This window comes from Hibiscus syriacus, unplaced genomic scaffold (genome assembly GCF_006381635.1).
Source record: "Hibiscus syriacus cultivar Baekdansim isolate YM2019G1 unplaced genomic scaffold, ASM638163v2 tig00117048_pilon, whole genome shotgun sequence".
Taxonomy (NCBI): domain Eukaryota; kingdom Viridiplantae; phylum Streptophyta; class Magnoliopsida; order Malvales; family Malvaceae; genus Hibiscus; species Hibiscus syriacus.
The window spans coordinates 7,306,354-7,323,949 of NW_024063538.1; the positions used below are offsets into that span (position 1 = coordinate 7,306,354).

Below are 17,596 nucleotides of genomic sequence, written 5' to 3' on the forward strand. Positions count from 1 at the left end.
AAGAACCTCGAATGGTAAAATCATTATGAGTATATGAGTTCCTAAAGGACTCAATACTACTAAAGATAAGGATATCCTAAACAAATGGATACCCAAGGGGACTAGGCTTTTAGGAACTAATGAATATGGACCCAAAAGAATTTGGGTACCAAAAATCAAAGTTTAATCTATGTTTGTAGGAAAATGAGCATTGCTTCAAGGCACGAAATACAAGCTCAAATTCATGGTACCTTGATAGTGGATGCTCAAGACATATGACTGGAGACAAGAGCCGGTTTACAGAGCTTAACGACAAAAATGGAGGAGTAGTAACCTTTGGTGACAACTCAAAAGGTTATATTGAAGGTATAGGTACTATAGGTAATACCTCTTCCATACAAATAAAAAATGTATTATATGTGAATGGGTTAAAGCATAATATATTAAGTATTAGTCAATTGTGTGATAAAGGATACAATGTCTTGTTTGAAACAAATAGTTGTAAAGTTATTGACATTGCATCTAATAGGATTATACTTATTGGTCATAGAATAGGAAATATTTATATGGTGCATTTAGATTCAATTAATATAACTAACTTAAGCCTAGTTTCCAATGATGAACAAGATAATTGGTTATGGCATAGGAGACTGGGACATAAAAGGATGAGTGTTTTGCATAGACTAAATCAAGGCAATTTAGTAAGAGGCTTGCCAAAACTGAAATTTAATCTTAATAAAAATCTGTGATGCATGTATAAAAGGTAGACATAATAAATCTTCCTTTAAATCCATTAATAATATATCAACCAGTAGAGTATTACAATTGATCCACATAGATCTTTTTGGGCCAATTAGAACTACTAGCTTGGGTGGAAAACAATATGTCTTTGTATTGGTAGATGACTATTCTAGATTTACTTGGGTTCTATTTTTAAGTACTAAAGATAAAGCATTAGAAAATTTTATCAAATTTTCAAAAGTATTCCAAAATGAAAAAGGTTACTCCATTTCAAGTGTTAAGAGTGACCATGGTATTGAACTTGAAAATATTGGATTTACTGATTTATGTAATTCAAATGGGATTAGCCATAATTTTTTAGCACCTAGAACCCCTCAACAAAATGGAGTTGTTGAGAGGAAAAATCAAACTTTAGAAAAAATGGCTAGAACCATGCTTTGTGAAAACAATTTGCCAAACTATTTTTGGGCAAAAGCCACAAATACTGCTTGTTATGTTATTAACCGAGTAATGATTAGGCCTATTTAAAGAAAACTCCATATGAAATTTTCAAAAATAAAAAGCCTAACATTAGTTATTTTCATCCTTTTGGATGTAAGTGTTTTGTTTTAAACAACGGTAGAGACAATCTTGGCAAATTCGATGCTAAAAGTGTTGAAGGAATTTTTCTAGGTTATTCCTTAAATTCTAAAGCTTATCGTGTATTTAATAAAAGAAATTTAGTGGTAGAAGAGTCTATTCATGTTGTTTTCGATGATAATCCCCTTCCGAGGAAGGATTCTTGGGTTGATGATGATGTAGGTATAACAAATGAAAATGACATGGGAGAATCGTCATCAAAGAAAGAAATGAAGGATGAGGAAACTCAATATGCCTTCAAGAATCTAACCATTGAAGAAAGGAAAGTCACATACCCAAGAGAGTACAACTATGTCAAGGATGGTGAGATTTTAGGTGATCCATCCAAAGGGGTAACTACTCGATCTTCTCTTAGGAATATTTGTAATTATGTTACATTTATCTCATGCATAGAGCCTAAAAATGTTAAAGAATCATTAACTGATGAAAATTGGATTATGACTATACAAGAAGAGTTAAATAAATTTAAGAGAAGTAAAGTATGGACATTAGTTGAAAGGCCTAGTAATAAATCTACTATAGGTACTAAATGGGCGTTTAGGAATAAGCTAGATGAAAGTAGTAATATAGTGAGAAACAAGGCTAGACTTGTTGTTCAAGGGTATACACAAGAATAAGGAATAGATTTTGATGAAACATATGCTCCTGTAGCTAGGATAGAAGAAATTAGAATGTTGTTGGCATTTGCATGTTTCAATGAATTTAAATGATACCAAATGCATGTTAAAAGTGAATTTTTAAATGGTTTTATAAAAGAAGAAGTGCATGTGGAACAACCTCCTGGTTTTGAAGATTCAAAATTTCCCAATCATATTTTTAAATTGACAAAAGCATTATATGGTTTAAAACAGGCTCCTAGAGCTTGGTATGAAATATTGTCAAACTTTTTAATTGAAAAAGGTTTTTCAAAAGAGAAGGTTTTCACTACATTGTTTTTAAAATGAAAAGGTAAAGATTTATTAGTAGTTCAAATTTATGTTGATAATATAATATTTGGTTCTACTAATGATGCTCTTTGCCAAGAATTTTCTAAGCTAATGCAAGGTGAATTTGAGATGAGCATGATGGGGGAACTTTCATTTTTCTTGAGGCTTTAAATCAAGCAAAGAAAAGATGACATCTTCATCAATCAAGCAAAGTACGTTCAAGATATGCTCAAAAAGTTTGGATTGGAGAATGTAAAACCCCAAGCCACTCCTATGAGTTCATCTACAAAGCTTGACAAAGATGAATGAGGTAAATGTGTTGATGTTAAACTTTATAGGTCTATGATTGGCTCTTTACTTTATCTAACCACAAGTAAACCGGACATTATGTTTAGTGTATACTTATGTGCTAGATTTCAATCATTCCCTAAGGAATCACATCTACAAGCCATTAATAGAATCTTTAGATACCTTAAGGACACTCCAAGTATAGGACTTTGATATCCTAGAGATTCTAGCTTTAGCTTGCATACCTTCTCTGATGCGAATTATGGAGGGTACAAAATAGATAGGAAAAGCACCTCCGGTACTTCTCAATTCCTAGGAAATATGCTAATTTCGTGGTTTTCAAAAAAAGCAAAATAGTGTTGCATTATCTACCACTGAAGCGGAATACATTTCAGCCGGTAGTTGTTGCGCACAAGTTTTATGGATGAAACAACAACTTTTACACTATGGAATTGAAGTAGGTATCATTCCTATCAAGTGTGAAAATACTAGTTCTATTTGTCTCACTAAAAATCCCATCCAACACTCTAGAACTAAACACATTGAAATTAGACATTATTTCATTAGAGATCATGTCACTAAGGAAGATGTAGTTCTAGAATATGTAGATACTTTGCATCAATTAGCCGATATTTTTACAAAACCCTTAGATAAAGATAGATTTTGGACACTAAAGAGAGAATTAGGTCTAACAAACCAACCTTAATTTGTACTTTTAATGATTAAGGAAAAATGCATGTAAAAATAACATTTTTGAATGCCTTCTATACTAATAGTTAGGGGGAGTTTATGATCTTTAGTGGAAATTAATAATATGTTCAAATTAGGCTTAAGTTTGATTTTATTGATTGAGCATAATTAATTTTCGTAATATGAGTTACCAATACCACTAGATTTGATTAATTTTGCATGCAAAGTGTTTAAATACAAATATTTTGACCATTTTGTGCACTTGGTATCGGTAGAGGTCACCCAGTACCGATACTACTCTTGCTAGGTATCGATACTACTAGCATAGTATCAATATTGTTTCAATAGGTATTGATATTGTTCTTAATAGTACTGATACTGCTTCAATAGGTATCGATACCCTGGTATCTATACTACGCAAAAATGCTTTGAAGTATCGGTACTCCTCGAGGAGTACCGATACTACCTGCCGGATTTAGGCTATAAATCCCTAAAAATTTCATAATTTTACCAAAACCCTAAACATAACATACTTATGTCATTCTTTCCCCTCTTTACCCAAATCTCCACATTGCTCAGAATCAACGATTTCTAGTCGGAATTCCTTCATTCTTCAACTTCAAATCCTGTAAGTATCATTAATCTCGTGCAAACAACAACACATCAATTTCAATCCGATATTTCAAGGTAAATTTTTCTAAAACACTATTTTATTGATTTTTGAACATAGGACTAGTTTTAGTTAGTTCTAGTTCTAGTTCAAATTAGTGATATGGCATTTAGTAGATTATAGTTTTACACTAGAATCTACAACTAATTTCATCAAAAACATAATTTTTTTTTTATTTTTTTAAGTTTTAAAATTTTAAAAAAATTTGTTTTGATTTAATTGTTCTTTTTTATTTAATTACATTGTTTTCATTAAAACTATACATATTATTATTTTTCAAACTTAGTTTTCAAAATAATTTTCAATTTTGCCCATTAGACACTAGTTTTTTAGAGAACCTTGAATTTGAGGACTCATATTAAGTTTTGGAATTAACTGTTGCATACATATGTTGTTTAATTGCAGGTATCCCATCATATTATGATTTAAACCATGTCTCATCATAAACGTCCTAGGTCCTCATCTAGTTGATCAAACCAACCATAAAACCCACCTCCTATTCCACCTCCAAATCCTATCCCTAATAGACCCAAAATGACTATCCTTAACTCTTGCTTTAATGAACCTAATCGTAGAGGTCTCTACTCTAGGTACTTTAACCATTTTGAGTCATACAACATTAGGGAAAAGTGTATCCCATCATTAGAATCCATGGTATAGATGAAATTCAATTACCTCCCTACCCTTAAAGCGTGGAAGTTTGATAACCTATTCCAATGCTGTTTGCATACAAAACGAGTCCCAATCCGCTACTGAAAGTATTCAGTCTTATATCTTGGGCCAGTACATTAACATAGACTCGAATTACATAGTTTCAGCCTGTGGATTAGATAATCAAGGGTTAGATAATGAGAAAGATTTAGTAATATTCCCTTATAAAGCCAATAAGAGCACAAGTGTTCTATACTATCAAGAGTGTTTCCTTTACTTCATGATCTCTTGATAGTTTAGACCATCCAGAGGTAAATTCTCTAGGTTTAGAGTTATTGACTTATGGTGGATCTATTGTATCCAACATATTAAGAAAATAAAACTCCCTCAAATTATCTTTGGGAAACTTGCAGAAAGCGTAAACAACTTCCTTCAAAATGAGTTGAAACCTTAGTTTATGGTTGTCTACTAAGTAACATGTTCATCAAAGCCGATCTAAAGGTAGACATATCCATCCTTTTTACCACCGAAATTATCTCAAATCTTTATGAAAATCAGGATGTACTGGAGACAATGACACTTGGATTCGCTCAACGAAGAAAACTCCCGGTGCTAGCTCTTCATGAGTTGCTCCGGCTCCAGCTTAAGAGCTTGAAGATCTCTTATTGGATGTCGACGATCCCGTAAACCAGCACAATGACGAGCCAGCCAGGCAAGAGTGTCCGATGCCTTAATATTTTTTATCATTTATGGAGACATTCGACTTGGGGTTTACGTCCCTTGAGTCACAACTCACTACTCAACATCTAGAGCAACAACGGGAAAATCAAGCATTCAACGCTAGATTGATGATCTTGTATGAGATGTGGTTGCGATACGAGCACATCTATCTCCTCTCGATCCTCCTATGGATGATTGACCACTCTTGCTAGTTTTCTTTTAGTTGATCTATGTTTTCAACCTGACATTGTTTAAATATTTTGATGGATTTATGTGTTTTGGATATTAGGTTGTTTTGATGTTTATGTGTTTTGGACGTTTGATTTTGAATGATTAGTATTTTTAAAATTAATTGAATGTTTTATTTCATTAGTTCGTGCACTTATACATATTAGAAATATTATGACCAATCCCTATTGCATATTTATTATAAATATTGATTATGTGGACTAATGACTAATATTTCTCTTGGCTTGATCTTAGCAGCTATATTTATATATATCAATTGGCTATCTTGTTTAGAACATATAGAGTTTTTTTGATTAAACAAAAAGGGGGAGAAATCTTATAGTAAGTGGGAGTAATTTTTCAAAGTGATTTTTCAAATTCAAAAGTGATTTTTCAAAAGAAAATCTTAAAATTTCTAAAATGATTTGTTATATCAAAAAGGGGGAGATTGTTGAAAACATTTTGATATTTTGATATAACAAATAAATATGTTAATGAATTTTAAGATTTTATATTCGATTCAAATTTTATATTCGATTCAATTATTCAAAAATTACAAATATTACTCCAAGTCTTTAAATATCAATTTTTACTCCTAACTAAATGAAAAATTGAGATTTACACTTACAATATTTTTGAAACAATTTTTACAAAGTATTTCGAACCATAATTGAGTCAAAATTAAGCTTTCAATAGGGTAATACCGATACTGTCTTAACAGTATCGTACCCCCAAACATCGAAGCAAAAACGGGTACTGACACCCTACACGGTATCAATACCATTCTACATAGTAGTACTGATACCATGGTCAATGGTACCGATACTACCCCTTTGGTTTTGACTCTGAGTTTTAACAGAATGCAATTTGGGTACTGATACCATGATCGGTATCGATACTACTTTACATAGTAGTATCGATACTCCTTGGATGGTATCGATACTACACTACAAAGTAGTATCGATACTCCCTGACCAGTATCGATACCGTTGGATTGCAACGGTCGAAATATTTGAATTTATAACAGGTAGTACCGTTACGCCTATGAAGGAGTACCAATACCCATACACTCCTAGCAGACTTTTCAAGTGGATTTCACACTACAACGGCTCTATTGACTCCACTATGATTCCCAACGTCTAGAATTGATCTAAATTGTATTTAAACAAGTCTTAAAGCCATTGGTGATTAAGAATTGAGAAAAGAAACAAGAAAGAAAGCCTTAAACATCAAGTTTAAGCAATTTAAGCCAACATCCATTCAATATTCATTTTTCTTTCAAGAACACAATTTGTGCTCAATTGTATTTATTCTTGAGTGTTCTTTCTTTGTTCTATAATTGTGCAAACATCTTACCTTGTGGGGTTTTTTTTCCTGTAAGTTTGCAAAGTTTTTAATTTTCTCTTTGAGAAGAGAGTGTCACAAGAATTTGGGGTATAATTCTTGAGGGAGTTGTAAGGCTACTCTTTGTCCTAAAAAGAAAGACAAATTAGTGAATTTGTGGAAAATCCTTAGTGTGTATAGCTAAGGTAGTGGATGGCTAAGGTAGTGGATGTAGACTTTGGTTGAGAAAGTCGAACCACTCTAAATCGTTGTGCAAATTATTTCTAATTTTTGTCAAAGCTTCCACCAAATTTTTAATTTTCAATTCACCCCATCTTGGCTAATTCATCCGATTGATAGACTCAACAGTCTTTCCTCTATGTATTCCCCATGAGAAAATTTTATTGCTTTGGTCTCTTCCATCTGCATTTCTGCTATATGATATTGTTGGTCCTTTATAAACTGATCTGGTTTTGATTTAAGGATCCTCAATTCATTAGGTTGATATGAAAAATGTGATTTTTCATTTATCACAGTCATAGTGACTGTTTTCCCCAGTAGTTTTAGAGGGTTCAGGTGTTCTTTCTTGGTCTGTGTCTGGACTACTATATTTTTGTCCTTCGTTTCTTTCTATCAGAATACTTAGGATCTGCTCAATATATCCCTGGTTAGTATTCATTCGAGACTCCAAGCTGATGATTCTATTATCTTGGGCTTCCCACCACTTACGAGGATTTGTTTCTTCGGTTGTCTATTTCACCAACTTCGTTAGATCCTCTAGTTGTTTATGTATTGCTGAGATCTCAATAGATTCATCTATTGATTGATTCTTCTTTGGCATACCCGATCGGCAACTGCCACGAATGAAGGCACCGGATACCAATTTGTAATATCCCTATGGGAGAAGAAAAATAATCAAAGAAAATAGAGAAAATAAAGATTAAAGAAGAGAAGAAAGGAATTCAAAGAAGCTCATATTTCATTAATTCAAATCAAAAACCTAATACATCGTTTCATTTGTTCACATAGTATCGATTGGATGACAGCTGGCTAACGATTGCAACAATTTATGGAAGCTTTTATTCTGCTGGGCTTATGCTTTCCTCAGGCCTGTTTTCTAATCCACCATTAGCTTTTGTTTTAATAAACATATGCTCCTTACGTGTCCCAGTCTCTCCCAATTCTCCATCTATAATCCCTAGCTCAATCCCTATTCATTTTCTAAATACCCAATTTTCTTCGCTTCACGCTTTTCTTCCTCTCGCCCAACAGTTACAAGGCCTCCTAATGAATACTGAAAGTGGGAATCGACCATCATATTCACATCACAATAGTCGATACTTCAATGGTTCAAGTTTTTTTAACGGACATGTGGAACATTGTTTTTCATTTCATTCATCAACTTCTTATATGTTAATTTCCTTGGCAACGTTATCATTATAGAATGTACAGACTAAAAGACAACGTCATGAGTTTCATCAGGGATCATTTCGTCATTATAATATACCAAAGTAATAATACTTCCTCTTATTGACATATTTTGAAAATATCTACAATCATGCAAAGAGAATAACGAACATTAGAGAAATTATAATAACTTCAAACTATGTAATAATCAAGAAATTCCACATAAACTTATGATTAAAACAGTTGTCGATAATTTGCCTTGTCGTTGCCTTCTATGGTATGTTTTCATTCACTTCTGTATGGTTTGTTTTGTTTTTTTTTTTTTGCTTTCACTTGCTTGAAATAAGGATACGAATGGAAGTCGTGTTCTTCAATAAATGAGATCTATAGAGATTCTTGACGTCACGTGGTATGGACATGGGTCTGCAGATATTCTTGATTGATGTGACATGGCAAAGACCACGCGTTATGTAGGACGCAAGTTCCACAGAGATTCCTGACGTGGAAGCAACCAACATATGTCATTGATTTGATGTGATAGAGATCACGTTATACAAGGCACGAGTTCTTTACCATGTCAAGTCCAGAAGAATATGGGCAAAACGGCTCGAGGTTTTTACCTATTTAATTTCCTCTTGTTCCATCAAACATAACCTTGTCTGAAACCTTATTAGTACTTCATATTTATCTCTTCTTGAAAAACTTCTTGTTTATAAAAGGCATCCCCTTCTAGTGGCATCCTCTTTTCTCTTGGGATTATATACAAAAATATTGTTCCATTAATTAGAATCAAGTGAACATCCTTTGAGTTTCTCTAGTGTGTTAGTATTTGTCTACTAAGATTTTTCCTTGCATTTTGTACCGAAGATACCAAGAACACAAGTCTAATATGAAGTTTTTCTCACTTGTGATCTTGATTTCTTTAGCGTGTTGGTATACGTTTATACAAGGCATCATTTTGTAGTGGCATCATATATTTCTTCTCGATAGTAATATCGTGTTAAGATATGCACTGATAAGTACATCAACAACTCAATATATTTTTTTAGAGTTGTTTACGCCAAATTGTTGCAAGTTATTTACAAAATATGTTCGTTAGTTTTAATTCCTTTTGGTTTGGAACTATTTTCAAGGCGATTTTTACCCCACTTACAACGTCTCGTTACGTCAATATCAGTTTCAATTGAAACATAAGTTGCAATATTGAGCCTCTAAGTTCACAAAATACAAAAAATTCGATTAACTTCCTGGAAATACTCCACGAACATGTCTATCAAGTCATTTTAGCTTGTTCTTCATGCACAAACCAAGATTTGCAATCATTTTTTAACACGGTTTTTACCCCACTTATAATGTCTCGTATGTACCGATATTAAACTCAACTGAAAGATACAAAAAATTTATAATTTACAACCCAAAAAAAGCCTCGAATATGCATATGAACAAGTGAATTGTTGCCTGAAAATGAACGAACATCGTGTTCTGTAGGAAGCGAGATCCCAAGAAAAGACAACCTCGCATTTTGTAGACCTTGAGGTCATCTTGACAAGGTAGATTTTATTCGAATTAAAAGTCATGTTGTTTCAACATACCTCGCGTCTTTTATAATGCGAGGTCCATTGATTCATTACTTCAGAAAAGGTGCAAAGATTCTTACCATATGTAGGGTTTTCTCGACATATTTCAAAATAATGGAAAAAAAATTTGTAGTAATTTGGAATTATTCCCAAAAAAAGTGTTATAAAAAATTCTTATGCATGTGGTGGCGTCTAATTCTATTGTCGATTTCATCAATAAGTGGTTGAGTTGCAAGACTTTTTATAAAGCTTCGAATCATAGTTACATCTATCAAAATGTTTCAATAAAGAATATTTACGTCATTTCGTGGACTCAAAACGAGATAAGTTTTGATTAAAGATGTAAAGCTATTAATAATCACAAAGCGTTATATAGAGGAGGCATGTATGATTATTTTAGTGGAAGAAATTTGGAGTTTGGTTTGCATTGTTTGAAGATAACAACCTATAATGGTAATACCAAGGCCATATATGTCTATGGCATTATTTTAATTTGTTCTGGGGGTGAATTACAAGATGAAGGACTTTGAATCATGAAAGCTCTCGATCTCGCCAATTCTAAGAAAATAAAATTAGAATTATTCGTTGAGAGATTAATGTGTTTGTAAGCTTAAAGTCGTGGACTCGTAACAATATAGCCTTTCTAGAATTAATCGAAGACTAAAATTGTGATAACAATTGTCGACGTACTTCAATCGACCAAATTTGGTAACCGGAGAACAACCTTTGTACTTGTTATGATTCTTGTTTTTTGAACCATAAATCAACTTTATACTTTACAATTAAGGTTTTTCTTATATACTTTACAATACAATAAAAATATAATGATTAATTTAACCTAATTCATAAAATAGTTTGATATTTTTATTATTACAATACGAACCTTGCATTACACATACCACGAGGTCCTTTCAAAACATGCGATAATTAAATACGATGCTTCAAAATCTCGGGGACCTCGCGTTATGCAAAACGCGATGTCATTTATAGAAATATTAAATTGAGCTATCTAAAAAGTGCTTTCAAGTTTCAAGTTGGACGTGTCTCGGGGGTAGTCTTACTTGGGTAATTTGGGGGTCCAATTAATGTTGTTTGGGGTTATTTTCCTAATAATTGAATTTTTGGGGGTTTTTTTAAATAAAAATCCAATAAGTTTCCAAAGTATACTATTTTTTTCATTTAAATATTTAAAATAGTTTTTGGTCAAAATGGTATCTAAACTTATCTTTTGTCAAAATATGTATCTAAAACATTTTTTGGTTAAAATAAGTAGAAAAAATATTTATTTTTATTTAAGTTCTAAAAAAGTTTGCATGTGATATTAATTAGAGAATATTTTAAGTACGCGAACCAAGTTGCCTCCTTGGTAAAAGAATTATTTTTATTCCTTAAGGACTCGGGTTTGAGCACTATAGATGCCAGGGTCCGAGCGTACAATGGTAAAAGATTGAGAGTTTGTTTTTCAATAGATATTACATTTTACATATCCCATATTAATAAAAAAGAATATTTTATAAGTACTAGTTGAAAAAAGATGGAATACTTTAAGTGCATATGTTCACTAAAAAATGTTTTAGGTATCTATTCTAATCAAAAGACAAGTTTAAATATTTACTTTGACTAAAACATACTTTAGGTACTTAAATGAAAAATATATACTTTAAGTACTTAATTATATCATATATCTTCAAATTATAATAATTTTATTATAAATTAAGTTTTAAATTTTAAAATATTGTTTTTACATACCTTAATTATCGGTGTTGTCATATTCCCTTCTCAAACTCGACGCACATAAACAAACTTCAAACTCCAATCATAATAAACCAAACCAACCTACAGCCGAAGGATCCACGAACTCCTTATGTCCAACTTTATGTCAAAGGCCCAAACCAAACAAAAAAAACATATTTGTCCAACAAATTTAAGATTAAAAAATGAGAAATTTTGTATATTATATTTTTGGATTTTAAAATATTTTTAAAAAAATTTAATATATTATTTTTTTGTTTGGTTTGGGCCTTTGACATGTTCCTTTGGACTCTTGTAATTTTATCTGTGTTTATTTTTATTAAATGAATGCATCGTTGTTGGAAAAAAAATCGTACAGATTTCGAACAAAATCTGAATAATAATTTCTATAAAAAAAACGGATAACATAAACTTTTAGCAAATCCATTATTACAATTTATAATCGCAATTGTAGTTGCATAAAACAGACATAAGATGCACGGAGAATAAAAGAATAAAATGCAGCCAACTGATGAAGTCTAGGCTAAAGTCCACGACCAACTGCATCATGAATAGCATCTGCAAGATATGGAACTGCCTTTGAACTTAGGACCCCAAAGCTAATCCACCTGAAACAAAGTTCATCATTCTCATCATTTACGACGGAACCAATTCATGAAGATTATAGCGAACACGCTAAAGGAGTATATTGAGATTTTTTACCCATCAGATGACATGAAGATATGGTGTTCTTCGACCAGAAAGTCAATTTGATCCTCGTTCAATCCATTGTACGTTTACATTCCGACCTGCTTTATAATATGGCTCCAGTCACCCGGAGTCCCTGTCTGAAAAAAGAACAAGATATGTGTCGAATCAGCAATGGAGCTTAGAGATGGATTTATAAACTACATAAAGGGAATACACCTCTTTTGCATAAAGCATTGTAGAGTTGACGGCGTACTCGGACAAATCGATCACTCATTGCCTTCAATTCGGTAGTCCATTCTTCGTACAACTCCCTACAATATGTAAAGAATTAACGAGATCGGAATGTTCCAAAACACCTGATAGACTGAAGATGACTATGGATCATAGTTTCTAATAATCACAACAGTTGTTCATAATGCTACTAGAAAAAGAATTCAATGTACTACTACCTATCCTTTAGAATGACAGTAACAATGGCTGCACCATGAATGGGCGGGTTAGAATAAAAGGGTCTTATGATCAGTCTGAGATGGCTCTCGACCCGCATTGCCACATCTGCTGTTTTGCATACCTAAACATGGAGATGTGACCATGCGCGTGGATCGTGGTCAATTTTGGAGATAGATGTTAACTATTAGGAGTTTAGCCAAAGTATCTTACAATGCTAAGCGACCTGATGCGTTCCCCATAGAGTCCCATGTTTTTCGAATACGATTGAGCCACATATTTTTAAAACCTTGTTACCTGATAAGCACAGTCAAAGAAAGGGAATAAGCCTCTCAGTCTAACTAACCGCCTGATCTGTTCCCACTGTTCACAAGTTGGATCAACACCGGTAGGATTATGACCTCTTGCGTGGAAAAGCACAATGAATCCGGTTAAGGCCGAGCCAAGATCTTCCATAAGGCCTATCAACACCAAGATGAATTATCTAAATCCATGAGAACAATGAAGTAATCAGGACCCGAATTCAGACACATAATAAGCTTTGACGAATAGAAGATGTTCAAAATGAAGTAGACCTTGAAAATCTAGTCCATGTGTTTTCGGGTCATGATAACGGTAAGTCTTCAGAGTTAGCCCTGCTGCAGATAACAGATTTGGATGATTTCCATATGTTGGGTCAGGGAGGTAACCACATGCTGCAAAAGAAGGTGGGCAGCGAGGTTAGACAGTCTAATAATAATGATTAAACAAATATGACACGATATCATTTACTTGGTGGTAATGTTTTGCTAAAAATTCAGCCCCAAGCCTCAGTGAGCCACAACCAGACACACATTGAACGGTAGTCACTATACTTTCCTCGATGGCAGAGCTTTTCCGAACAACATATATATAGCCAACAACAAAAAAACAACTTCAGCTAAAATCAGAGTTCAAATAAACTGAAAATTGTTCTAGTGAACTTCAAACCAGGCTAGTATTCCTTTACCTGCCTGAGCTAAATATTAGCTCAGCACTTAATTTGTTAAATTCTGGCAATCCTGCTATAGGAAGATACTCCTTGTCAGCTAACCTGAACATCAGATAAATTATTCAGTCACGAGTCCTGACTTGAGCAAAGTTACAACAGCGAAAACAAGAGTAAAACACTAACAGATCATTAGCTAGAGTCTGCTCCACTCGTCTAATGACGTTTAACGTATGACATTTTCCCTCCTGTCATACAACAAACAAATCCCATCCAGAAATTTATTTCCACCGGAGAGGAACGAGCAATGCCATATATAGAAATGCTCATGAACTTTATTATCTACTAACATTAATCCATGGTTATAGCAGTTTCCCACCTGTCATGAACAGCCTAAGGCAGGATGCTTATTCGACTTAATAATATACCCGAAAGATCCAACCTTGCAACCATATCACGGATTCATCTTACCAGTGAGAAGCTGGTGATAGGAACGAGCCTAACGATTGGAGCGCAAAGACAATAACACATGATGGAAATCGACGTTCTCTGGAAGCATGCCAAAAATCTTGAAATGCATGGATAAGTATAGCAACTCGATATGATAAGTATCTATCTGGAATTATACTTGCAGTGGTCAATTTGGATGAGAAATATCATTAAATTGGCAGAAGTAACAAAAGCTCACCTCTGTTCGATAAACACCAATACCCAGATGCAATGCAGCTTGTTGAGGCAAGGGTCCTTGTTGTAAGCTACTGTTGTCTTTTTCATGCAAGATAAAAGCATTATAAAGAAACGGAACATCTTAATCCTAGAAGCAACAAAGAAAGGGAAGTAAAATAAAAGGAAGGAGTAGAAATATACAATATTAACAACTAATTTATCAAAATATTCGTTGTTAAAGATAGTGACTCGAATTATGTTTGATCCAATCCGAAAATAGCACTATGCGACAAGACATCGCAAACATAAAATCTCCTGTATTTATTGTTAGAAATTTGTAAGCGAAAAAATAACTAAAGCAATATCAGAGCAAAATGGAACATCACAAGTCACAAGATTTAATGTATTTAAGCCATAATATATATATCAAAACTCAATGTCTCCCAAATGACTCAAGTAATCTTCAGTTAGTATAATTAACAAAAATCCAACTTAATTTCTAAATAGAATTTAAATCATTATTATGTTTTTCTTTTGATTTATAATTTATTGCCATTATTTTGCTCAAATTCATAACCCTTGAAGAATCGATTTCGACATAAATTCATGAAAATAGATAAACACAGAGAGATTAAGAATTAAGCGCAGTGGTCAAAAGCCCAGTTGAAGTATTGAAACTTATCAGTTGAAAGCATGGGAAAGTAATCCAAAGCAGTGAAAGAACTCAAACTTGGTTCTACTTTGAAGAACAGGGAAAGGTCACTGTCGTAACCGTTTTTCGCCCGGACACGAAATTTTTACTAGGCGGGAAAAGTGATATGAATAAATGGTTTTTAAAATAATTTGGGAGTCGCCATCGGCCTTTTGGGTTAGGTAGGTCGAATACCTAAAAATTATCTTTTAAAAGAGTTTTAAGAAAACATCGATTAAAAAATGAACTGATATGCGTTTATAACCAAAAATTCGTTCTTTTTAATAATAAAAGGGGATTTGTGGTCGGTTACGTTTAGGGAAGGATTAATACCCCTACAACGCCCAAAATTGGTACTTTTTAATTATAAATTGTCTCTAATAATAGAATTTAAGGATTCGAATATATTTAATTTATAATTCTGTTATTTCAAATTTATTGCTATAATTTTTAAGAAAATCTATTCAAATGTAAATAAAATATTTATTTATTTAGAAATATCAAAAAAGGACTTCTAGGTGCCTTAAGATAGCTCTTTTCTTCGATATTAATAAATAAAAATAAATATTAAAAATGTAATAATTTAAATAAAACTAAATTATAATTTTTATAATGTTTAATTATTTAAAATAACAGAATATGACATCCAGTTGTATTAAGACTGTCATTTTCTTTGATATTGAAAATAAATAAACATTATTATTTAAAAGAATATAAGTATATATTTACATGACTAAGATGACAATAATAAAATAATTATGAAAATAATAATTTAAACATATAAAATTAAAATATAAATAAATAATGAGTAAAATAAATAAAATTAAAACTAAATATAAAAAATAATAAAAACTTACAATTAAAATTAGTGACTAAATTATAACGTAATAAAATTAAATACCTAATTAATTATTTAATTATTTAAAATATGAGTGACTAAACATGCTATTCTCCTTATTTATTAATTTAGTGACTAAACTAAAATTATATAAAATTCATATATCAAATTAAAATAAATTAAAAACATGCATTTGGGATTAAAAAATTAATTATTAAAATTAAAGGATTAAATCAGTAATTTACCTAAAATATTTATAATTACGATTAAGGACTAAAATATATATATATAAAATTCGAATACCGATTTAAGAAGATCTAAAATTTGCTTTAGTGAATATAATGTAAGGATTACAAAACTCGGATGGCTGCGGAAAGAGTTTGGCCATGCGTGAAATTACATACATACCCCTCTCAAAACGGCGTCGTTTGGGAAGGGGTGTTTATACCCGAAACGGCTGGCCCGAAGGGCCAGCTCTCTCATTTTTCTTTCTCTCTTCTCTCTCTCAAATGAGAGAAAAATTTTCTCTCGCTTCTCTCTAGGTTTCCCTCACCGGAGGGAAACCAGACATCGGCCAGTAGGCACACGCCGCCGCCAACCCCACCGCCGGCCACTGTTCACGGTGGCCGAAAAATCCCATAATATACCAAAATAAAATCCTAACCACCCTAAAGCCGAAATCGAACACCGTTTAGCCTAAAACCCCTTAACCCGGCCTAGATCTAAGCTTGTTACCTTCGATATTTTGATTTTTTCAACGGCGTAGGGAGGCTTCGATGATAGCAATCTCTTCGATAAATCTTTCTCTCTTTCTTTTTCTTTCTATTTTGTGTATTTTTGCGTTGTGGTTGTTGTGTTTTGGCTTGCTTTCGGGTTGTTGTCGTGGTTTTCTCCGTTCTTGCTCGCTGGTTTCTTGTTTGCAGGTGAACCGAGGCTTTATCGCCACTCCGGTGTCCTTTTCGGACCGGTCCCAAAGAGGGGTTTTGGTGAGTCACCAAACATGGTGGTGACTCACCTTAAATTTTGATGTGTGGAAGAGCAGCTGGCTTCTGGAGCCTTCGTCAGAGGCGGTGGCGCCATGGTTGAAACACCTGGCATTGGAGGTGTCGGCAGCGTCGTTTGGAGCACTTGGCATCAAAGGCTGAGGCGTCTGGAAGCTTGGAGCGGCGGCTGGAGTTGAGAAGTGTGAAACCCTAGTTGGGTTTAGGGTTCTATTAGGCTAGCTGATCGGGCCTGTACTGAATTGGGCCTCTGATGTAATTTGTAATATTATATATATTTAATAATAAATAATAATAATAATATATTATATTAATAATGATTATAATTATTATTATGAACAAAAATTAATGTCTACAGTCACATTGAGTTAAACAATTAGTAAGAAATTGCAGGAATGTATTGAAAGATTATAAAGAGGCATTACCGCGTAGACTGGAGGGTCGGGAGCCGAGGGAACATTATGAAACAGAAAATCCTCATTTCTGCTCGGCGCCATAAGAACCATGATGCAGTGAAGAGGTGAAGATAAACTTCAATCATTTGCGATTTTTTAATAATTATATGGAATATGTAATTTTTGGGTAAATACTTGAATAGCCACTTATTTATGTTGGAATTCTAATTTATTGTTGATGTTGAGTCCATCAATCGGATGAATTAACTAAGAGGGGGTAAAATGACAATTAAAATTTTGGTGGAAGCTT

The 17,596-nt window shown here is 33.0% G+C and overlaps 1 pseudogene; it reads right to left on the bottom strand.

Moving 5' to 3' along the window:
* Nucleotides 1–12,114: 12,114 nt before the first annotated feature.
* On the bottom strand, nucleotides 12,115–16,970 carry LOC120197607 (annotated as a pseudogene).
* Nucleotides 16,971–17,596: the final 626 nt, after the last annotated feature.